General features: G+C 39.9%; 1 long non-coding RNA gene across 1 annotated transcript; it reads left to right on the top strand.

The window, feature by feature from the left end:
• Positions 1–1986: 1986 nt before the first annotated feature.
• On the top strand, positions 1987–17564 carry LOC121133719. The gene is made up of 2 exons (XR_005870689.1): positions 1987–2182; positions 16234–17564. It is a non-coding gene; the product is annotated as an uncharacterized LOC121133719 (long non-coding RNA).
• The last annotated feature ends 8574 nt before the right edge of the window (positions 17565–26138 follow it).

Below are 26138 nucleotides of genomic sequence, written 5' to 3'. Positions count from 1 at the left end.
GCTCTCCACCAGGATGATCAAAGTCTTTCATATCATTTGGGGGAGGGCCAAGGCCCTTCTTCCTGTACACCAAGTAGAAATTTAACAGAGTTTCTTCTGTTTTCTTTCAAAGCTTTTCCCCCTTTTTAATTATTTACTTTTCTGCTACTTTTTATTATTATTTTTACATTCCAACCCCAGTTACTCCTCCCTCCCCTCTTCCTGCCTCCCCACATCTCACCCCCACCTATTCCTCAGAGGGAATAAAGCCTCCCTTGGGGGGTCACCAAAGTCTGGGAAAACAATTTTAGGCAGGACGAGCCCCCCACCCCCCACCCCCCCAACCCCCGCCACCGCCTCTGGAATCAGGCTTGGCAAGGTAACCCACCATAGGTAATGGGCTCCATAACATCAGTTCACATACCCAGGATAAGTCCTGGTCCCACTGCAGGCCCCCTCCCCCAAACAGAGCAAGCCGCATAACCAACACGCACATTCAGAGGGGCTAGTTCAGTCCCATGTCAGTCTCCCCAGGTGTCAGTCCAGAGTCCCTGAGCTACTGCTAGCTCGAGTCAGCTGTCTCTGTGGTTTTCTCCTTCATGATCTTGACCCTCCCTCTCTTCAAGTGAACTCCAGGAACTCCTTGGCTGTTCTTGGAACTACATCTTCCATTAGTTGATTCTATGATGGGAGTTAGGGTGGTCACTAATCTGATTACAGGGGAAGGCCCCTTCAGGCATCTTCTCCACTGTGGCTAGCAGTCCTAGATGGGGTCATTCTTGCGAATTCCTAGAGGTTTCCCTAGCATCATGTTTCTCCCTAACCCTGTAATGGCCCTCTCTATCTCTCTATCACGATATCTCTTTCATTGCTCTCCCTCTCCATCTCTCCCCCAACGTGGCCATCTCAATCCCTCATGTTCCCATCCCCCACCCCTTTAATTCAATTACTTTAAGAATTAGTAGAATGTGTGCTGAATTTTACTGGAGCGTACTTTGTGAAAGCTAGATTTGCTAATCGGGCTTAAAGTGGGTCTAGATCATATAAATCAACTTTGTGCTCCAAACATTTTCACCAGCTGAGTCATATATCGCTGGTCCATTTGCTTCCTGAGATAAGGAGTTTTATAGCCCAGGATGGCCTTGAACTTGGTATGTAGCCAAGGCTGGTCTCAAACTGCCACCAGATTACTGGGATTACAGGCGTCTAACTCCATTAACTCCATTAATTTGTTGACTATACCCTTTGATACCATAGTCTATTAATGATTGTCACCTTTTAGGAAGTCTTGGAATTGTTTTCAGTGATTATTCTGTTGCCTGGACATGTGGTAGGGTTTGTCTGTGTTGTTTGTTTTCACTTCTTTTCTTGCCTCTTCCTGTACTTCATTTTTTTTTTTTTACTTTTTTTAAAGCTACATTGGCAATGGCAGTAAGTGAGTAGGGGCATGAATGGCTTGTAGACCTGGCACTTATTTTTCTTTTCCTCCCTGTCGTTGGAACTTGAATGAAGGACTTCATATTAACCAACTTAATAATGGGACCTACTTGGTGATTGTAACACGAATAATAAAACCCCAGAGACAGATATTGGGGTTCAAGCCGAAGAGCAGAGAAGCAAAGCAGTCAAGTCACCAGAGAGTCCTTACCTCTACCAAGGCTGGAAGGGGGATCCTGTCCTCAACGTGGCTGGAGATTAATTGCCAGACCGGAGACCCTGCTCCTGCATTATAGTCCTCTCTAGGGCTAAGATTATAGATGTGAGCTCTGTTTTCCTTTTAGACTGATTCACTCTCTTGTGGCCCTGGGTGGCCTTGAACTGACAGATCCATCTGTCTCTGTCTCCTGAGCCCTGGGATTTAAGGTGTGTACCATTACTACCTGGCTTCTTATGGCTGTGGCTACCTTTTCATTCTGATCTCCAGGTAAGCTTTATTATGTCATAAACAATATGTCATCACTGGTAATTGTTTTTCTTCTTGCTACAGTTATACTCAGTGCAGCCAAGATTTCGCCTCTTTGTACATGGTGTTTCTTGGGTGGTGGCTGGCTGTACTCAAGAACAATGTCTGCTGAACTGAGTCTTTGGTCTTTCCCTGGAGCCTGTGCCTCAAAGAAGATTCCCAGCACATTCATGTGACCAATCTTTCTTGCTTCTGCAGTTAGTTATACAAAGCCTCTTGGCATCACCAGGGGAGTGGAAGGTACATGCAGTCTCTGATATTCTCATTAAGGCTCTGTATTAGGGATGTGTGTGTGTGGTCTTTGCAGTTCTTACAGCCATGGGCTCAGCATTGAATCCTGCCTCTTTTTCCAGGAAGACTTTTTCCTCTGCCTTGTCTGCTCTCAACTTTGATGAGTGATTACTGAAATCATAAAGCCCACAGTTTTTGTCTGTTTCCCTGATGGCTTAACTGTTTTGTTTTTCTAAGTAGGTGTTTTATTCTCCACTTAAAGCTACTGTTCCTCCTCTTTCTCCTGAGATGGTATGGCTCTCTGAGCTCTCTGGGAGCACACAGAAGAGTTCACCAAAGCAGAATCTGCCAGAAGAAGCCTCCCTTTTCTGTAGGCTTTGGAGATTTCTACAATGACCCACTAGCCTATTCTGGCTGGCTTCAGTTTTCACCTAGCTTAATTGATCCTCCTTGCATCCAGACACCTGTGTCCCAGAGAGGCTTGTGATGGATGTCTTCTATCCCTAGGGCCACGGTCTCGTCTTAGATTTGGGGACACTTATTTGTTTTATAATCTCAGGTCTCCGGTGTATTTTGCTTCTCATGAGTTTGAACTTGCATTCTCTGTCTGCATCTTCCAGTTCTGAGTCTACCACAGTGGAATCCAGAATGTATCATGTCAGCTTTGTTATTTAAGTGTGGATGTAGAAGAAAGGATTGGAATTAAAAAGTATCCCAATGAGTCTAGATCTGACATCTTCTTTGGGCCAATGGAGGAACAAAGATACGCTGTAAAGTATTCGTGATAGTGTCATATTAACACTATAGTGTTAATGTAAAGGAATAATATTTGAAGTCTTTATTCCATATGTGTCAACACAACATTCTATGAAGCTTTTATTAGCATAACCTATTCTCCATTTTACCTATGTTAAGCCATATTAACTATGCTACCTGAAATGTTTTTTGTTATATTAAAAAAAGGTTCTCAATGACAAAGTATTCAAGAGGACTTTATAATCAACTCTAAGAAAGGACATAATTACAAGCCATTGCTGCCTTAATACCTACCTAGTCTTCCTTTGTGTTGCTTTTTATAACTATGCCTCTGCCTCTCTCTCTGCCTCTGCATCAATCTTTAAAACAACATCTCACTCTGTAGATTTGGTTGTCCTAAAACTTTCACCAAGTCTTCTGCCTCTGCCTCCAAGTGTTGTGGTTATATATATATGTGCCATTGCACCTGGCCATAGTCCATTGATACAATCTGACATTGGGTAGCGGTCGCTATCAAGCACAGGCTATCTATCTGTGACAGTTGACATGAGTGTGACGGAAAAGGAAAACCCAGAGAAATGAGAAATGTTAACTCTCTGCTGCTAATACAGAGATCTCTGGCCCTGGAACTGTTTCCTTTTTGATATACTTAATTTATTTGAAGTTGCTTCTTGAGTTGAATGTAATCTAAGAAATGCACTTCTATTATTCTCTTCCTGTAATCCAGTGTCTGTTCCATGTCAATTGGATGTAGCTATGACTGCTGATGTTGACCACTGGGCTCTAATTCTTTATGGCTTTCTTGCTTGGCTCTCCACTCCCCTGTCCCTGGCTAGAAAATTTTTAAAAACATATTTGACCATCATAATAACCAGCAGCAATACTGTCTGGAACTGAGCTTAAATGCACCTTTTCTAGAAATAGTTCAGGGTCTTTGTGTAACTGACAGAACAATACAACATGTACAAGTCCTATTTGAGTTTAACAAACCCAGAAAAGTCATCAAGTGTCGTGTCTGAACCTCAGGGAAGCCCCAAACAGGTCACTGCAGCTAGACCTGCTGGGAAACTATAGTATAGAGCTATAAAGAGGCATGTGTGAGATGTGAGAAATCGCACAGGAAAACTTCTAAAGCCTGAAGCACATGGCATGTTGAGTACACATTAGCAGGACCCATGTGGTTTCTATACAAATTTAATGGGTGGCATAAAATAAGCTTGTAGAACCCGATTGCTAAGGCACTGCATTATAATAGCTAAATCAATTTGTTTTGTTAATTCAGAATCTTTTTTTTCCCTCAGTGAACTCCTTTCCCTAGTATTACTGGCAACTAAATCCTATGATTCTAACTGTATCTGATAACCCTCAAACCTTCCACATTCCTCATTCAAGACATTTAAAACTTTCCTTAGGATCGAAACATTTGGTATTGCTTGCAGTGGACTTTTTGTGTTCAGTGACATCACAACGGTGTTAATATAAAATAAAACAAGGTTACAAAGAAATAGATGGAGCAGAGATTTAGGGAGAAAAGACAATGAATCCTGATGAGAGTGAAGTTCTGGCTTCTTCAATGATTAGTTTTGTGAATCATTAGATTTTTCCTTCTCAATCAAGCCAGTTTCTACCATTTCTAAATAAGAATTAAGACTACTATGTGGAGTAAATAGGTGGTTTTGAGAACAAATCAAAGATATTTGGGCTAGAGATCCCCCGTGTAATGTTAATGCTGCAGGAAGAGCCAATGGGATCATTTACTGTAACCAAAGTGGGAGCCACTGTGATCCTAAGACTCACATCGATTATTTCAAAAGAGAATTTTGGAAAGAATTTTCTGGCAGAGGAAAATAGAATGAATTGGAAGAGATGACATAGACAACGCAGACTAAATGTGGGAGTCCCGAATGGAATGGGGTTGAGTGTCAGATTAAAGGACAGTTCGTCTTTATGCAAGAGTCATAACAGGAGGAACACCATCCTTTGGCATTTGGTTATGACTAATAGATGGAGACTTCTGTCTTTTTCCAAGTGTTTAATACAAAATAAATCTCCCATTTCCTGGGCTTTTATGAGTCTTTTTCCCCCAGGGAAATCCAGCTCATCTTGTGAGACACAAGAGCTTAAGTCATATTTCCACAAAATTGTTGTAACTAACACAAAATGGCTTCCAGTTTGACATTTCTACTGCAACTTTGGTTTCTCATGTTTTACAGGCTTCTGAGAAATGAAAGTTTAAAAACGGGGTGGGGGAATAATGTATAAAATCTACATCATTCTCACAGAATATATGAGGCCATCTGTCCATCCTTCCTCCTTTGGTCCATCCATTCTAAAACTGTCCTGCAGAACTGTGACTTTTATTAGAGAGCATTAATGTAATGTCTCCATCCTTTACAAACACTTCTGACTTTCAGCTAGGGTCAGGACAGCCACCTTCAAGTCTTAAAGAATTCTACTCTGAAACACATTGGGAAAGATGATTCCCTTATTGGTAGGAACACCAACCCTTCAGGAATTTTAGAGCAGGTGTTGGGGGTAGTGAGGTTCTCCAGATCTCTCTGGCTATGTCCAGTGGCTCCTAAGAATCACATGGGGTGCTTGTTAAAAATTCATGTTCCTAGGACTCTTCCAAGCTGATTTTGATCGCAAGGATCAGAGTGTAATGTGTTGGATTCATATCAATTTAAGGGAACAGTTTCCTTCTTTATCTTCAGTCATATTAAGACTGCAAAGATAGAAATGAAGAGTTATCGATATCTAGGTACAAGCATTGATCTATATTTGAATGTCTGACCAGTTATGGTCACTTACTAAACACTCCTGTTTCTTAACTCTGAGTCCATTTACATTTCTGGAAAGCAACATTACATAAAGCTAAAACCCGGGACATCACTCGCTCATCTCCTACTTATTTACTACTGCTTCCTCCCTGACCTTGACACTCACAGTAAATGTCATTTGTCGAAACCTAACAAGGAGCACAGCCCTACACTTAAGACCATTACAGATATCTCATTAAATCTCAATGTTCCAATTATCTTACTCTCCTGACCTCCACTACTCATTTACTTTATCATCATCATTTCATTAAATCCTAACAGCTTTAGCAGCAGGTTACTGTGACATCCACCACCATTTGTTGGAATCTCTCCTACTATCCACTGCTTGGATGGGGCACAAAGTGTTCCTGATCTCATACTTCCAATTCGCTCAGACATTGTATAATATATCAACCATCACTTTTAATTTTTCCCTTAGATTTAAGCCAGGGAATTCAGGCACCACTTCTGAAATAGGGTAACATCAGATATGAGGAAAGAAAACATTACAAATCTGAGAATAACTATCCACAAATTCAGTAGTAATAGCTGTAAGCAGAAAACTCATACTATGCTTTTTAGAGTTTTGGGGGAGTTCTGATTCAAATTTTCCCCTCCAAGCAGGAGAATGTGTCACCTTGGATGGTGTGGAGAAGCATTTTGCCATAAACTCTTACATCATGGAAAAGAAACAGGGTTTGTTTACTACTAAGGGGAGATAGTAAAAGAAACAAACCTTGCCAATGCTTACAGAATAAATAAGTGTCTGTAAAACCCAAACCATTGAAGATGGGACTGGGAATAAAACAAAATTTAAGACCAGCAGACTGCCACTTTGGGTGTGAACTGGCACTGTATTATTTCCAAAGAATTTGTAAATAAACCCTATTGACTAAGCCACATTTTAAAAATAGGACTGTCATAATAAAGTGTCTCAAAAATAAAGTCTAGCAAGGCCTGAGAATACAAGGAAAATAAGTAAAAGGAGATGGCTTGGAATGAGACATAGCAGTTTTTCTCCTGAATAATTGCATCTTTGAGTCACTTGCTATGGGGCTTAGTGTGCATATCTGCATGACAGAGAGACAAAACCACAGAAGCTTAGTTGGACAAACTGTGAGTTTCTATCACTATGCTTTGTATAATAAGCCCTACTTATAAATTTTCTTTCTTTTTTTTGTTTTTTGTTTTGTTTTGGAGATGGAGTTTCTCTGTATTGTTTTGGAGGCTGTCCTCGAGCTCACTCTGTAGACCAGGTTGGCCTCCAACTCACAGAGATCCACCTGCCTCTGCCTCCCGAGTGCTGGAATTTTCTTACTTTTCAAAAGATGGATGCATGCAGGGAAGGTGGCTGGTCACCTCAAAAGGTGAATATGAGGACATGACTAAGAGACATTCTGCTAGCTGACTTGATTCCAAGTTGGAACAACATCTCCATAAAGAGAAGCAAAGCAAGATAGGAGGGGAGGTTGAGGAGACAAGGAAGTATCCACAGGTGTGGTTTGCTTCCTGGGCTCCAGTCTTGCTTTGTCTCCCTGGAAAGGTCACATAAACTTACATATGCATGATACTAGCTGCCCAGAGTTCCAGAAGTGAACCTTAGAAGCAGAGTTCGGAGAGTATGGCACCAAGCAGTGTCTGGCACAACACAGGGGTTGCCTCTTTTCATGCACAGTAAACGTGGTGACTATTTCTGGTACAGGCATCTCTTCAGGTCCCAACTGTCTACCTGATGACACTTGAGGGAACAAGTTAGGGCATCCTGACGAAAGTTCACTGAGTGCTCACTGACTGAGCGTCAGTCATATTGACTCTTGACAAATCTTAAAAAGAATTCTTAGAATCATTCCAACAGAAAGTGATTTAAGGACGGAGGAAAGTACCATTCACAGAGCTTCTTGCAGGTACCATAATCTTCCTTTGTGTTCATCTCCACAGCTTTACAAATTTGTATTGATACCTTTGGTGCCCCCATTTTAGGACAATGAGCTGCAGCCCAAAGAGTGTAAATTATATCTCATCCCTACTCCTTCATAGCAAGTAAGAATTCTGTCTTTACAATTCATGATAATAGCCAGACCTAATGGTACATACTTGAAATCCTAATGAGTCTAGAGCTTGAGGTCTGAAGACTGAAACTTTAAGGCCAGCCTAGCCTACAAAGTGAGTTCAGGGTCAGCCTTGGAAATTTAGTGAGTCCATGTGTCAAAATGAAAAATATAAAGAAAGCCCAGGATGTGGTTTAGCGATAGAGAATAGCATACTCTATACTGTAGGCTCTAACTCCAGTTCCAAAACCCAAACAAAACAAACCCTGATATTTTATGCCATCAGGATGGCCCCAAATCTCGAGTTAGTTCCCAATCAAGAAATGGGCATTGAAAATGACATTTAATGCTTACATTCTTCATTGGAATCATCCTTGTGGATTCCTGGGAATTTCCCTAGTGCTAGGTTTCTCGTTAATTCCATAATGGTTCTCTCTATCAAAGTATCTCTTTCCTTTGCTCTCCCTCTCTGAATCTAAGCAATAGTAGAGAGGTTACCTTAAGTGCCCTTTCCCTATAATGACATTGATGACTACCTTAATTACTATCATAGAGTCTTCATTCAGTAAATGATGGAAGCAGATCTAGAGATTCACAGCTAAGCACTGAGCCGAACTCCAAGAATCCAGTTGTAGAGAGGGAGGATTGATGAGCAAAGGGGTCAAGACCATGCTGCAGAAACCCACATAAACAGCTGAGCTTGAGCAAGTGAGAGCTCACTGACTCCACATTGACAGCTAGGAAACTGCATAAGACTGAACTAGGTCCCCTTAACATGAGTGTCAGTTGGAGGGCTTGGGAAGTCTATGGGACCACTGTCAGTGGAACCAGTAATTATCCCTAGTGTATGAACTGACTTTTTGGAACCCATTTCCTATGGAGGGATACCTATCTCAGCCTAGATACAGGGGGCAGGGCCTTGGTCCTGCCCCAAATGATGTGACAGACTTTGATGATTCCCCATGGTATGCCTCACCCTCCCTGAGGAGTGGAGAGGAGGTAGTAGGTGGGGAGAGTGGGAGGAGGGGAGGAAGAGGGAACTGGGATTGGTGTGTAAAATAAGATTATTTAAAAAATAAAAATAGCATTTAACATCTTTTTACTCCAGTGTTAAAAGGAAACTTGAGCTTTGTCCATAGATAAACTCTCTATCATATAAAATCACCTAGTGTATGCACACCCCTCAAGATTGTTCCTCTTCCTAATATCCCTAAAATCCCTGATATCTGGCTAGAGGAACCACTAAGTAACTTTTCTTTCATCGAGTCAGACCCTAAAGCCCAGGATTAGCTTTGACTTTCTTCTTAACACTTCCCGTATTCTGTCCTCCTCACTCCCATGGTCACCGCCAAGCAGGCTCTAAATCAGGCTCTAGCCTCAGGAATCCGAGTCAGTCTAATTTCCTGACTGTTTCTCTTCCTGTCACCAGATTTACCACCATCAAGTCTTCATGTACATAGCTGCGGGGTCAAGCATTTAAAAACATCCCGGTGATTATCATTTGTTCATCCAACCAGCTAGTGTGTGAGTCCTTTGTCTCTGTATACTAAGGTCCCCCATGACACCACACTTCCTTGCCTTATATTCAAGGAAGCCAGAAAACTACTACAATTTCAAATGGTCTTAAGACAAGACTATGATATATATTACAAAGGGCAGGCAGGTAAAAGCAATGCACAGATAACACAAAATATAACTTAGTTTATTCTTACTAATTATAACATATTTGCCTCCATTATTATAGCCACTTCTCTTGTCACAAGCAAAGACCTTCTCCAAATTATTATATTATATACATCAACAGGAAATCTAATCTTCTGTTGTTTATTTTCTTTCTTACTACACCTTTCTTAAATTATTTCTGGGAAGACACTGTATTAACTTCCTGCTGAAACAAATTGTCATGGCTTGGAAGTCAGTTTTCTTACAGTACTAAAGAGCAGAATCCTCAGGTGGGCCTCAATGGGTTATGATAAAGATGTTGGCAAGGTTGTGTCCACTGGAGATACTCTGGGAGAGTAGGTAGTTCTTCCTGACCACCAGAGTCACTTTTCTATCTTCAAAGCCTAAAACATCAGTCCAAGTCCTCCTCTTCCTTCCATGTCTCTGGTTTTCCTATTTATGTCTCCCTTTTCCAGGGGTAAGGACCCATGTCACTATCCTTGGGGTGCCTTAGAGAAGCTGTGATAATCTAACAGCCTCACTCCATCTGCAATATTAGTTTGTTTTTGCCACAATAAAGCAACATATTTGCAATCCTGAAACTAGGATGCTGTCATCTTGGATTTGAACTGGGTACTGTTCTGTTACTGCAGGGCAAATTTTGGTAAGTTGCCCACATTATTTAAACCCAACATTTTACTGACAATACTTCCCTTGATGACTTTCATATGAATTGTCTTGATTCCCCGATTTAATCATTTCCCATCTATCTTAATTATATAGTACAATCATCTGAAGAAGTTTGTAAATGTCTGAATCCTATTCTCAAGGAGAGAATTAAATTGATCTGAAACACAACTGGGGAGAAGGATATTTTTCAAAGACTTCTCTCAATGATTCTCTTCTGCAGACAAAATTGAGAATCATATATATTAATATGTCTTGCTCTAATATATTTTTATAACATTATCTGTCGCTGTAGGAGTAGGTACACCACAATGATTAAAAGAGAGAGTCTGCTTTCTCAGCTATCCCAGTTTAACATCTGGTACTACACTGGGGTAAGAAGTCACTTGATTCTCCTGCCTGCTCATTGGTTAAGTTGCAAAGTGTGAGATAGTTTAGTACCACATATGGCTCAGAGAATGTTTCAACAAGCATGAGCTCTAAAAGTATTTTGTGGCCATTCATGCTGTCTTCAAAGGCATCTAGACATAACCAACTCTTTTATTTCTATGGGCCTCAGAACACACTTGTTATTTGATGAATAGAACACAAGCAAAGTGTAGCCAAGCCACAAAATTGCAGCCCTTTGAGCCAGATAACACATTTATTTTATTTTTAGGGTAGTTTTCTTCTTTTCTTCCCAAATATGTTCAGCATGAATGCATAATAGAATAACTTGATGCTTTTTAAAAATCAGGTGTAGGATCCACCTGCCACAAAGATAATGACTCAGTTGACACACACACACACACACACACACACACACACACACACACACATATGGGTAATACATAAGAACTCAGAAGCTCAGATCAGGATGAAACAGATGCAACTGTTCATATTTTGAACACTTCCGGTGAAGCTAATTACATATATTTGAAGAAGCTGGTATATGATGTTTTAGGTGGACAGAAAGAGAAATGAAGGGAAAGTAAGGAGAAGAAAGGATGTCAGAGGAGAAACCAGAGACAGAGAAAAGGGAATGCCTACATGCTAAGTCTTGGCTACACGTTGGCATTCTTATCACATGTGGACTATGCTTCTCCGTCCTAACTAGGTCTTTCAGGAGGATGGTGATTATTGAATAGAATCTCATTAGAGAAATGTAATTATGTACTCTTCTCATGGTATGTACTCAAAGTGTATTCCAGAAGCTACAGATATTTACTACGTGACTGCACAGGAAGGCGACTCTAGACACAGGCTCAGGGTTATTCCTTAAGCATCTTTGTTGCTCATGGTGGGGAGCCTTGGTTCCAATGCGAACTACAAGAAACATGGGGCAGAGCAGCCAATTACTCAGGGAAGTTGCACAATCTCCTTCCATCTAGCGGTGGAAAGAGACTCTCAGTGGCCTGAAGGTTATTCTTAGACTCTTAAAACCAGCATCAACAAAATTTAGTTGATGGTCCCAGCATAAAGAGTATCTCTCGCTCCTGCACAGGGATTGCAAAAGTCACCCTCACTTACATTTGTACTTCTTTCTAACTTACAAAGTATTTTCCACTGAAGTTCTTACCTGGTGGTTTTTTTGTACTTAAAATTGATTCACACATGCCAGGAAAGTTATCTACCACTGCTGAATGCCAAGCCCTATTTTTTTCCTGAGAAAGTAAAATGAAACATTTGCAAAATTCGTAAGTCACATATTTTCCCAAAACTTAATGTGAAAAGAATTAAGTTCAAACATGAAGCTGAAAACTAAATTCAGATGGGAGCATAGCTGAGACGAGGGAATATGAGAGAGATAACTAATATTATAGGCCTTATGAAACTGAAATATACTACTACAGAAACACATAAAATACAAGCATATATTAAAAAGAGGCTTAATGGAGTTACCCTACAATATGAGGAGGGCAATAGTCCAACTAGACACTCATGTTACCAAATAAAATCCCAGGACTAGGATTATGTTACTTCTTTTTGAGTTACTGGCAAATGGGAACACATAGACCCCTAAGAATTATAGGCTATTGCCAATGCACCTGGCTAGATCCATAATTTAAAGGCAAGACCTTGTTGCTAAAGATACTGCATGCTTGAATCAGAACATGTTGATATTAAGCTGGTACTCACTTGCCAGTTTCACCTCTACTGACTAGCATGCTTCTGGAAGGTACTCTGCATGTAGCTGGTGGAAAAAATAAGCCTCAATTTCACCCATGTATCAACTCTGTAATTCACAAAAACTGGTTTGACAACATAAGCCTATTGATGCAATAGTGACATCAGTGCTATGGCAATAACTAATCACATTTTGATTGGATCATAGTCTGCTTCATGAGATAGAAACCAAATTTGACATTGTTAATGAGTCCAAGAACCAGTGACTGGGCAGGTTATAGACCCTAGAGGAGAACTGTTTTTCTGCTAAATGAACATAGTATTAAAATGACTCCTACTGACCTATTATTATAGCAACACTTCAGAGCATCCCTGAACCCTCAACACTCATCAGAGAAGAGTGGAAGAGGAGAGCAAGAAAAGAGATGCCTTAATAGAGGGAGCCAGTATAGGTTTAAAAAGAAACCTGACATTAGGGAAATGTTCAGAGATCAACTAAGAATCTAGACAGTACTGGAGAGGCCAACTTTAATGCCCTTCCCCTATAATGAGATTGATGACTACCTTAATTGCCATCCTATAGCCTTCATCCAGTAGCTGATGGAAGCAGAAGCAGACACTATATCTAAGAACTGAACCTTACTCCTGGAATCCAGTTGTAGAGAGGGAGAAGGGATGAGCAAAGGAGTCAAGACTGTGCTGGAGAAACCTATAGAAACAGCTGACCTGACCCAATGAGAGCACAAGGACCCCAGTCATAAAACTGGGCAACCAAAATTGGACTGAATCAAGCCCTCTGAATGTGGGTACTAGTTAGGAGGCCTGGGCAGTCTATGGGACTCTAACAATGGAGCCAGTATTTGTCCCTAGTGGACAAATGGACTTTGGGAGCTCATTCCCTATGGAGGGATACTATTTCAGCCTAGATACATGGAGGAAAGCCTAGGCACTCCCCCAAAATGATGTGACAGACTTTGATGATCCCCCATAGAAGGCCTCACTATCCTTGGGGACTGGGTGGGGGAAGATTGGGAGAGGTCGGTGGGGAACATGGGAGGATGGGAGGGAGAGTGAAGGGGGCATTGATATGTAAAATGAGATTGTTTCTAAATAAAAAAATAAAAAAGAAGGACATCCCCCCATCATTGTTGTTTTAATGATGTGACTTCTGGTAGACTGATCAAACGCAAGAGCAGATTCAATTCCAAGACTAGTTAGGCAACACAAAATGGACTCAGTGAGGAAAAGTAATCTCAAAGTCAAATTCCACTTATCAAATATCACCATGCTAAAAGTTAGGTACTTCATAATTACTAATGATTATTAAACGATCTATCAAAATAATTCAAGCTTCTTGACATATATATTAATCATTTAATCCTAATAGCTCCCCTACCACACAGCTCATGATTACAAGATGTTCTGTGTTCATTCACAAGCAAATGGAGTCCAGTGTCACAGGCCTACTACAGCTGGTAATTTGGCAGAGTCATGATTCAGACCCAGGATTCTCTGACTCCAAAGCCCATGCTTTTTCCACTGCTCTCTTCCATCCCCTCCAAGCCCATAATTGAGCAAAATAATATGCCTTTCACAAATGAAAGTTCCCCTGCACTAAATCTATGATATGACTTGCAGCAAATGGCTTCCAAATAGGAAGCAAGATCCTTTTTCTGGAAACCGCATTTGGCATTTGGCATGAAGGCACTAGAGTCCAGACAGCTTCCATGATGCAAGTCAAGGTCTCCTGGATGTTGTCCTTGATTCTGAAATAGCTCTGAGCCCTCCTGCCCTGGCCTCTCCCCTATGCTCTGTCTTACCTAAGTTCTGTGTGCCCACAGCACTTGCAAATGGGCGAGGTGACATTGCCCATGGGACCTCAAAACAAGGTCCATTATGATCTTCTCTGTCCCAGTAACTATTTCAACTTCCCCCACTCTTTAACTCTGACTGATTTTGTGCTTGATTTTGGGCTTGTTTTGCTTTCAGCTTTGAAAAGAACTCTTAGCACTTTGAAACTTTCTACAAAATTATCTGCTGGCACTTACAGAGGGACACTAAAAAGAATGGGACCCTGAGAGGTGATACTTGGTACTAGGTTTTGAGTGTAATCTGGGTTTTCATAACAACCAGTTTTGTGGTGGTTCACCCTGAATGCCCCCATTTCCACACTACATGGTCTATTCTTCTCTTTTGTCAGTTTATAATATACCCAAGGTATATAATACCCAAACCACATTCCTTGAACATCTAAGGAGATCTGAGACTGGGATTTCCTAGCTCTTCCTTGCCTCCATGTTTTGTCTTTCATGATATTTTACCCCTTAGTTTCTGTCAAAAGAAAGAAAAAGTATCAAAGAAGCAGATTGACATTAAGATTCAAAGAACTAAGTCAAAACTTATTTTCCACTTTCTTTATCTGATAGGGTCTATATATCAATCATGTGACTTCTCCAACTGCCTCATCTTACATATAAACCAGGGATTCCACTAATACTTGCCCTATTTATTTGGTTGACCTATATTAGGATCAGAGTAGCTGGATTCATATTTCATAAAATGTAAAGTAATAATGTATATTCATTCATTTACTGGGTACTTCTATGATCAGACACTGTTTTACACATTGAACATTATGATTAATGACATAAAGTGTCCTTTCTCACATATCTCTCATATCTTAACTGGAGAAGATCACAATATTACAAGGCTAATAATAGAATAATGTCCAAAGTGCCATGTAAAGTCATGGTGCCAGACACTGGTTAAGATCTGTGGATACAGGATATCACTCGGGTAACAGGGAAATATCCACAGAGCAAGTTCAGAGGAAAGGAAGATACAAAGGTTCATGGGAATTTACAAAGGAAATAACGAATAGAAGTCTGTCTCAAAACAAAGGACCAACACATTCATGGAAAGCTTTTTAAGCTAGTAGGAATTTGTCTAATAAATGCCAGAGACCAACAGTTAGCATTAAATAGAAAATATGTTTGTAGTGTTTTGAATGAGAATGACTTCCATGGGCTAACATATTTGAATACTTAGTCACCAATTAGCCAAACTTTTGGGAAGGATTAGGAGGTAAGGCCTTGTTGGAGGAAGTTTGTCATAGGGGTGGGCTTTGAGGTTTCAAAAGCCACCAGCCAACTCTGCCTATCTCCATGATGTTAATGGAATAAACCTCTGAAACTGTAAGGAAGCCCTTAGTTAAATGTGTTCTTTATAAGCATTGCCTTAGCCATGATGTTTCTTCACAGCTATAGAACAGTAGCATTATTCTTGCAGTTTGACTTGGGAGACCACAGGGAAATGAACAGAATTAATATATTAGTTAATATTGCTGTAACAGCTGGTTTAATGGGAGACTGAAGACTCTTTGGACTGATAGGGAGTTCAACTGTATTGTCCCCTACACAAAGGAAACCTTTACTTTATGGGAGATGTAAAGCTAGTGACTGGTTCATTGACCTAGGGATAGCTCATGAGGAGGTTTGTTCAAGGCAGCAGAAAGCCTGATTATCAGCATCCCTGAGAAGGAGCTGGTACCATAGAAGGAGATGAGCCCAGAATGGCAGTCTCATCTTTGAGTCTAGACTCAGAGAGGTCTGTATAAGTTCAAGGACACTTGATTTGTGAGGAAGAAGTCTCCTGGCAGAGTCCTATAGAGAGGTTAAAAACCCTTCAAAAGGGACCCCAGAGACATATTTGAGGCCATTAAATCTGAAAGTATTCATGCTAAGTTGAAGTTGTGCTCCTGAATTCAATTCCTTCTTATTATCCCTGAGCTGCCTGCCATGTCGTGTTTCACTCAGCTGGGCTGCAGTGAAATTAAAGTGAAGTTTGCTCATGGTGATACAGAAAACAGTATGTCGTAGTTAGCATTCACGGAACATTTTCTATGTGCCACAAACTTAAATGAATTGCTTTATTTTCTCACCAGCTTTGCAATTACAGAACACTAATGACTCTCATTTTACAGGTAAGATGTAAAGGATGGATGGCCACAACACACGGGAAGTGGATGTGTAAAAAATGGCACAGTTGTTGGGGGGGATTTATGAGGATGGAGCAGCCATGTATTTCCATTGCTGAGTGATGGAGGAGTCTGAGCTGCAACCCACATTAGCACCATGGATGAAGACAAACCCACCCGAGAGCTGCTAGAGAGATCATGAAGCCTCACAATGAAGACCAAACATTGTTCAAAGAAATGAATAGCATTAATCTACAAACTTGAGCCCAAACAACGTGGCTATCTATTTCCCCAAGCTGGTGTTGCCCAAGGAATATTTAAACTGCCATTATGTGACAAAAAGTATATGAAAGAGGACAAAGAAAAAGGGAAAAATACAAAGACTTCACAAACTGTTTCATAGTCAGACTTCAAACTTGGAAATTGCTGAAAAGAAAGACCATTCAAAAGAGGCCAAAGCAAATCATACAGTGACAGCATGCTGTGTTTAAAGCCCTTTGACTTGATCTGCTGTTCTATTAGCTACTGTGCTGTTACTAATGGATTTTCTGGTGGTGCTCAATACACAGGAGTTCAAGGAAAAATGGGAAATAGTTTCCCTTTAAGGAAAATAATATGTCTATCCAAGAAGCATTAAAAATGTGCTCTTGCATTCAAAACCATTCTCCAAGGAGCTGTATGTACTCAGCCAAGGAGACATGTCTCCCAGTGAAACTTCCCCACTTCTGAAACCTCTGAAGACAGCTTCACAGTTCATAAACAACCCAGGATTGGAACTTTTCTAAAGTAGGCAGAAAAGTTTAAAGATTCCTGCCACTTGGAAAAGGAAATCCAAGTTAGCAGCAGGAGCTGAAGCAGCTGGAAACTCCTTAAAATTCCAGGACCCCAGGCACTGCTTACAATCAGATAGACTAGAATCTCCACTGTAATGTGCATGCTAGAATTAAGCATAGTTTAGGATTGTTTAGCCCAACATAGGCTATAGCATCCATACAACATGGTATAAATATGATTTATCCCCTAAGAAAACTTAGGCTGAAATTTAACTTTGATTATGAGATATTAAGGGGCAAAACTAGATGGGAATGTGAAGAAATGACTGAGGCTCTGCTTTTATCAATAGGATTAGCTATTTGGTATAATTTATAGGTTTAGTAGTTCTCTGGGAAGAGGTTCTCAACTAAAAGCCCATTTGGTTAGGCATCTCATGCTCCCTGTCTCTTGCCATGTGAGCTCTGTACAACCTCAGGGACACTGCCAGCAACACCTTCATCTCATGCAGCTTCACCCTTGGATAGTCACTGTGAGTCAGAGTAAATCTCTTATTTATACCTCAATCATTCTGTGGTCTTATTTGTTACAGAGAAGGGACTAAGGATATTGCATTCATTCAGGTACAGGCTTGCCTCTCTCAATCAATTAATGACTTCCTAGGATGGTTCCCTGCTCTGTCAAGCTTGTTGATGAAAATTAACAGACAAAATAAGTAAAAAAGTCAAGACATAATGCCCTACAGAAGGAGAATTGATTTCTTTTTTTTAATTATCTAATATCTACTACAACAACTACTACTACTATTATTATTACTTACTGTGTGTATGGGTGTTTTGCCTTCATATATATCCATGGATAATGTGTAATCCCAGTGCCTATAGAGTTCAAAAGAGGGTGTCATAGCTCCTGGAATCAGAGTTACAGGGAGTTGTAAGCTACCATATGGGTGCTGGGAATTGAACCAAAGATGTTTGGAAGAGCAACTAGTGCTCTTAACTTTTGCGTCATCTCACCATCCCTACATTCAAATATTTATATTGGAGAAAGAAAATATATACAGACTCAGAATGACCTATCAGAAGATAAAACAAGGAACTATCCACACTGTCATAAAACCATTAGGATTTAGTCATGACTATTTCTCTCCTTAAATTCAGTACTGAAATTACACTGACCCCCATATACTTAGAAGTTCTCCTTATTTCCATGCCTTGCACTTGTAGAGCAACCCAACATTTCTCTGTCTCTTTTTGAGCTCCTCTTCTTTCTCCCAGAAATCTATTTCGTTCTTAACACTGACCTCAGCATCTTGCTTCTTGGGAAGCTTTTCTTGGGCTTCAATTGCAGGAAAGTTATTGCCTGATTCCTTAGATGTTCCCTATGAAACTTCTGCTTGCGAATACTACGTAGGTACAAAGGTATTCAGCAAATGTCTGACTAAATATGATAAAGCTAGTAGATGAAAGAGATGTTAAGTTCATGACATCACAGACTTCCTTTGACATTCTCAATCTGTGAGATTCTTATTCTTCCTTACTTAAACTTGTTGGCTGAGATCCATGGCAGCATGCAGTTCTGTTCTAAACCTGGAATGTTCTTCCGTACTCTCTTCTCTTGGGACACACTGATAAATCTTCCCTGTCTCATCTCAAAAAAATTACCTGTGATAATGGTTTTCAAATTTCCCAATGCTGCCACCCTTTAACACAGTTCCTCATGTTGGTGATCTCCAACCATAAAATTATGTGTGCTGCTATTTCCTAACTGTAATTTTGCTCCTGTTATGAATTGTACTATACATATCTGGAATGCAGGAATTCTAATATAGGACCCCTGTGAAAAGGCTGTTTGACTCCACAAAGGGGTCACAACCAACAGGTTGAATACCACTAGCCTATAAGAAGTTTCTTTCATTCTCCAAAATGAGTGAATCTGTGCCAAGAGTGAGTTGTTTCTTCTCTGCTTTTCAACACACTTTTCTAATCTCTACCTAAGATACCTGGGTGTATATTTTTGTTTGACTGCCTCTGCCTCCCAATGAGTTAGAGTAGTGTTATAATGCACAAGAAAGTTTGGAGATCTATTTCTCATGTTATGTATTTTCAGTATTCTACAAGTATCTGCACTTTGTCTTACAGTATCAAAAAATACTGCTTTTTTCAATTCTCCACAACTTCTGGTTCTTACAATCTTTGCACCTATTCCCCCATAATAATCCTTGAATTTTCAGAAGAGTTTGACATAGATTTCCCATTTATGACTCATCACTCTATTCCATGCATTTTATACAGTTATGAGTATCTGCACTGACAAAAATGCTCTTCACAAATAAAATTTTCTTATGAGGTCTGAGAACTGCACCAATCCAAGGATATAGAGATACAAATTTAGAGGGCAATTTGATATGTATATTTAGTAGAATAATAATACTACATTCACTTGTTTAACCTGTAAGCTCTTCATTCATTGGTTCTTGGCCATATTTGAAGTACCAGGTATTTGTTCCTTCTCTAAAGTGGGTATTTAAATCTAACAGAAAGTAATGGGTTACCTGGTAACATCTATACCACTATTGCACCTGTGAGTATAGGTCACATGATTACATTAGAGCTGCAGAAGATCAAGACAGTAAATATTCCAGCATTTTATGGGAAGGGGTTTATGGTCTCCAACCCATAACTGAGGGGCTATGCATGGTTGATTTCTTCTGGAGGAGGGAGAGTCAGTTTTCTTTGGAGTGAAGTTTCTATTAAACCACATTCCAATAGATGGCTTAACCCCCAGAAATACATGGAGAGCACAAATTCAAGTTGATGGATTATTAAATTTAAAAAGAGAACATGAAGTTGAAGGAATAGAGAAGTAGGGGTGGATATTGGCCGAGGGAAGGGGAAGAGTTGGGATATGATGAAAACATAATGAATGAAATTCTAGAAAACTTTAATAAAATGCTTTTATTAAAAGGAACACTTAGTAAAGCCTGCTCTGAGCGAGTTATGTCCTTGAACCTGTCTGACCCATTCCTTTTCTAAATAAAATGTTGCAGTTCTTTGATATATTTACCTTGTTTGGATGGCCCATGTTTTGACTAGATGAATACAGCTTACTTCTTCCAGCATCCTAACATTGAGATATGTAGCAATCTCTGTCTAGCAGATACAGAAAAGTGACAGGGTTATAGCTGAAGGAAAGGGAGAAATACCTTATACAGTCAAGTTTTCCCTCACCCCATATTCCATATTTCCAACACACTATGCCCACATCTGCATGTTATCTCTTACTGCTCCTGGAGAAACATAATGAGGCTATAATTAGACTCAGATGGAGTCCTCAAAATCAGGGCTATTCTCTCAGTTCTGTGACTTTGGACTCCTGCTGGTGGCTGAGTCACCCAATTTAGACCCATTGTCTGCATGAATAAATGAATGACTAAGAAGATTCTGGTAGATGGAAATAGGGAAAAAAACACATTATTCAGTAGTAAGTAGAGCTGACAAAGAAAGTGTCCATGCACCTTAAGCAAAAGAGCTAGGTGTGTGAACAGGTTGAGATGAGCAAAGTGTCTGGAGAATGGGTGGGTGCCTCTGACGTCAGCGCCAGTGGGATTTCTAACAGTGGGCCTGTGTACCGTGCAGAAGCAAGTTCTTGTAGTTGCCAGTCAAGAAAGTACATTCTTACTTCTTTTTTACCCTAATTTATTCTTCTCTCATGTATTCCATCCTGACAACACTTTTCCTCCCTCCACTCCTACTATTCCTTCCTCCCCATCTCCCCTCTCCCCTAGGTCCAATCCTCCTGTCATTGCCTTCAGAAAAGAGCAGGCCTCCAAAGCACATCAACACAATGTGGTGCAACAAGTTACAGTAAGACTTCATTTGAAGTATGGACAAGGCAACTCGGTAGGAGGAAGAAGGTGCCAAAAGTAAGCAAAGGAGTCAGAGAGACAACCCCTACTCCCACTGTTAGGAGTCTCCCAAGAATAGCAGGCTACACATCATAACATATTAGCACAGAGGATCTGGATTAGACCCATACAGGCCCCCTGATTGTCACTTCAGTCTCTGTGAGCTCCTATGAGCCCTGCCTAGTTGATTCTATGGGCCATGTTCTTGTGGTGTTCTTGACCCTTTTGGCTCCTACAATCCTTCCTCCCCCTCTTCAGCAGGATTCCCAGAGCTCTGGCTAATGTTTGGCTGTGGGTCTCTATGTCAGCTCCTATCAGTTGCTGGATGAAGCCTCTCTGATGATGGTCATGCTAGGTGCTGGTCTACAAGTATCGCAGATATTCTTTTGTTTCACATTGAATTATTTCTGTATTTGTATAGTCCTCATTAATTTTCACATCAAATGCACATTTCACAGTCTATGCTACTGTGTGCTATCTATATTTTGCGGGCATGTCACCAGTTCTGACAGTCATTGCAGACATGCTTACCTCTAACTTTGCCACACAGTTATACATTCATTGTTGACAAAGGAAAGGGAGACCAAGAAAGCCACATTTATTGATTATCATTATATACCTGGAGATTTCAAAATGTAATTTCCTGACATCCCCTCTACAGCTTCTCCTGCCATTTTGGTGGAGATGGGTTTTAAAGTATGAAGATTTAAATGGCTGTCATAACCTATGCTTTTCCCTCCACCTACTGTTAGTTTTCTTTGCTTTGGCTGCTGCATTTGAAAATGGATGCATTGTGTTAGATTATTTCTTAGGAACTCTTATTTCTAAAATCAATGGATTTATCTTTGCAGTCGGACTTCTCCACCCAAAGGAAGTTCCTTTGAAGATGATCTATTCCTTTGCACATTGGTAGACCCCGTTCAATAATTGCTCGCTGAATGTAAGTTGAACTTTACCACCGAGGCAGTCCTGGGAGATAAAAACAGTACGATTTGCTCAGAGTTCCTGAATAAACTTTGTATGTCCTTGTTTCTTCATTTTTAAACTCTGTGATTGTCTCTGCCACTACCAAAATTCTCCTCTCCAATGCTCAGCTCTTTGTCCCCCTCTAAACAACCCTCTTTGGCTGCTGACAAACTAGTAGCTATGAAAAGCAGTATTGCATTAATCCAGTTGTCTAAAGGATGGAGTCAGCCCACCTAAACCTTTGAAGGATGTCTAAGGAGGAAAGAGTGGAACAGATATGGGAGGGCAGCATCAGTGTTCAATATATGCCTGGATACAAGGACTAAAGAAAGAACAGCCGCAGAATTACTCTTCGCTAGAAGCACTGACCTTCAAAAGACCCCATCAGTGTCTTAAAATTGCGATGACTACATCTACCTTTAAACTGCATTGCCTCTAGCTTTTCAGATTCCTCATGGATTTCTCAGACCCAACCACCGCTTTGCTGTTACGTATCATTAAACCTGAATGTCCACAGCCTTGTCTTCGTGGAATCTCCCCTTCTGCCTGAGATAACAGTGGAAGATTACTGAACGGAACTGAAGTATTCATTACACTTTGCCCTGAAGAGGCCTTGTAAAGAAGCAGGCCACTCTTCACAGTCTCAGAAAGCAGATCTACCTGCTTGATGTTTAACACATCTTATTTTCTTAACAAAATCAGGTGGAATCATCATTGTGAAACTACCACAGCAAAATCCAACTGTTTATGCGTATGGACAGATACATATTACAACACCCAATAATCAAAGGAGGTGGGTGAGAAACACGTGAAACCTTCTAGATTACTATAGGCTGATACAGTCATGGTCAACAGCAAGCTAGACAATGACTTTTTGTCCTCTGAAAGCTGAAATTTATTCCTAACATTTGATCCAATGACAAAATGAGTCACTCAGTAAATATTTTGTTGACCGAATCCAACAACCAATGGTTTGCTCCTAATTTCTGTTTTTCTTCTCTAATACGACTGAAAATGTGTCATTAATACAATAATGACATTAATTCTAACATGAGAAAGTCTGAGTCATTAGTTGGAATAAACCTCTGTCCTCAGTGCTTTGCTAATATTTCTGGAGGTATACTGGTAATTTGTTTGCTTTTATCAACTCTGTCTCCTACTAGACATGTGTGTTCAAGGGAGGTGACCAAGTCTTTCGTGTCCGTGTGTCACCAATAGGGTGACTAACGGTGGCTCTAATGTGTAATGGATTGTTTATTAAAGGAGTGAGTAAACATGTTCCTGAAGTGACTGCAGACCCTTCATTGACTTCTTGTTCCTACCTGGTTACCTTAGGATCTTAGGCATTTCAGGATGATATAATGGTGTTCCACCGACCAGAGGGCTCATAAACAGCAGAAACCCACTTCTCCAGCTTCTACCGGATGGAAGTGCAAGACAAGGGTTCCAGAAAAGCTGAGATCTGGTGAGAGGCCAGGTTGCATAGAACCAATTTCCCATTGCATTTTCAATGGCAGAGAGAAAGGGGCCTCTGTCTGCTTCTTGAGACCCTATCTGCAAAAGGAAGCCTCCTTCTTCAGGAGCTGATTTACCTAGCCAAGTGCCTAGTACATTCTGTTGCCATTACATCATATGGTTAGGATTGTAACACATGGAGTTTAAGGGTACACAAACACTCAGTCCATAACATTTGTCTTTAAAAGTCTTACTTAGTTTATGCTGTATTTTAACAGATAATTTTTAGGAAAAATAAAAGCGTATCCCTCATAACAATTCAGAGTATATTAACATAATCTTTAAAAAGAGTTTTACTACAAAACTGCAATGCATGAAAACTTGACTCATCATTCAAATATAAGTAAGACATTGAAAAACCCTACTTGGCATTAGTGTAAAATTTATGTACAATGTGTGTGATATGTTAAAAAGTAAATCCACAGGAAAATGATATGAATGATCATTACATAGGAAAAATTAAAATGGAATGAGTCAGCACATATAAAAGTTCTCACTGAAATATCAGAAGAAATTGAGAAAGTAGAGAGGTTTTCCTTCTCTGTTGACAGACTGCACACTGATTATGTCATTTGGGGAAGGTCAACTACATATTTTATTCATGTTCCCAGTGACTATGTCACTTGTATAGTTTCATAGTGTTATTCAGTTAGACAACCATATTGTAAGCTCATATTATCTTGCCTAAAAAATAATACTTCAAAAAAACAATAATGGATTCAGTTGAATTTAATTATTGGCATCATCCAGTCCTAACTGGATAAACAAATTGTCTCGGGAAAACTTTAACAACAATAATATACTGTTAACAATCTCTACCACAGAGCAATGGAGGCAAAGCCGTAAGGACTTTCCTTGATTGATTTTTATGCTTTTAATTTTATTGGCTTGCATCTTAATTTCCTAATCTGATTTTGATTCAAAGTGACAACTGAAAACCAATACAATTATTGATCCAATAAATTACATTCAAGCATAGAAGTTCTGCTCAGTTATAAATGGAGTTTTCCTCTATCTTCTAAGAAAAACGATCTTTTCTTAGTTCTAATTGAATCTAAACAAGTATATTTTAAAGGAAAAAGTCATATTTGTCCAAGACTTGGTTTTCCTATTGGAATTTGGTTCCTGTTATCTCTTATGACATCACCATAAGTGAAATTATAAAAGTAGCTGCTCACTTGTAAGTAAAACAATTACAAAACATTGTTTATTAATAGCTAAGCAGATATGATGTTAAATAATAGTAGTATTGTTCAGTCATAGGAAGAATATCCCTCAGGTGTTGGTACATAATAATTTAGATATATTGCTTAATTTAAAATCAAGGTAAAGTACAGGAGGCATATATGTTATAACTTAGGCACTAAAACTAAATCTCTAGAAGGACTTAAAATTATTTACATGGAATTGTTTGGAGTAGAAAGGCATATAGTAGGGCATAAGAGTAAAAGAAAATTATTTTTAGCTTATGTAATTCACACATATGAGTAAGTTCATCACTGTAGTATTTATAATACCAAACGCAAAGCAACCAAAATGCTCACCTTATAAGAGAAAGATTAATTGTAACAATATAAGTGATAGCATATTCTGTAGTGATGTTAAAGCAAACATACAAGCCATATAGAAACACAGATGCACTATGTCCTATTACTTTATCGCAAATCATCATAAATGGTATAATCAAAAGCATTATTTTTTATTTTATTTAATTTTTTATTTAACTTTTTACATATGTTACTCTCAGTTCCCTCTCTCTCCTCTCCTCTCCCAGCCTCCCAATCTTTCCAACCATCTACCCCACTTCATCACTCCTCTGCTCCCCCCGGGAGCATAGGGGCTTCCATGAGGGATTTTCAGAGTCTGTCCCACATCATCCAGGGAAGGGCCTCGGTCCTTCCCCATGTGTCTAGGCTGAGAGAGCATTCCTCCATGTGGAATGGACTCCTGGAGTCTATTTGTATGCCAGGAATAAATACTGACCTACTCTCCAAGGTCCCACAGATTGTGGAGTCCTCTTCTCTGACACCTTGTTTGGGGGGGGGGGGGGGTGTCTGGATAAGTCCCATTCTGGCCTCTCAGTCATCAGTCTGGGGTCCATGCATTCCCCCTTGAATGAGGGTTCTAGGATGGCATATAAGGTAGTCATCAATCTCATTATCAGGGAAGAGCATTTAAGGTAGCCTTAATGCCAGTTGGTGTCATTCTTGAAGATCTGTGAAGATCTCACTAGTGCCAGATCTGTCCTACAACTTAATAATGGCTCCCTCTATTATGGTATCTCTCTTTCTTCTCTCCTCTCCTCTCTTCCAAAAGCATTATTTCTTTTCTTCAGTTCCATAGTTTGCAATTATCTGATGGATTTTCTGCCCTGGGTCTGTCTAACCCTGAAATAAGCTGGCACCAGTTCTCATACTAGAAATCTGCCTACTTCAGGAAAAAATGCATGCGATTAAAGAAAGAAAATAATAATGGCCATGAAGCACATAAAAATGACTCAGTCTTTCTAGTCAGAGAAAGATGCCCAATTTTCATCTGTCAGGCAGAAAAAAATGAACTTTGGTAACAGTGAATTGTCAAGAGCATGGACAGCCTTTCTCTGACATTAGTCACCCTCATATCAACATGCCACATATTGAAAAGTGTACAGACCATGATAAGAACTAGATAAAAACATGGGTGTTGAGATTAGGATAGAATGTGCAAAACTTCAGGAGCTTAAGAGAATTTGTGGTTAAAATTTTTCTTAATT

Source organism: Mesocricetus auratus, unplaced genomic scaffold, assembly GCF_017639785.1.
Source record: "Mesocricetus auratus isolate SY011 unplaced genomic scaffold, BCM_Maur_2.0 Super-Scaffold_100023, whole genome shotgun sequence".
Taxonomy (NCBI): domain Eukaryota; kingdom Metazoa; phylum Chordata; class Mammalia; order Rodentia; family Cricetidae; genus Mesocricetus; species Mesocricetus auratus.
Note: the sequence above shows the minus strand (reverse complement) of the source record. Positions and strands in the feature narration are given on the sequence as shown.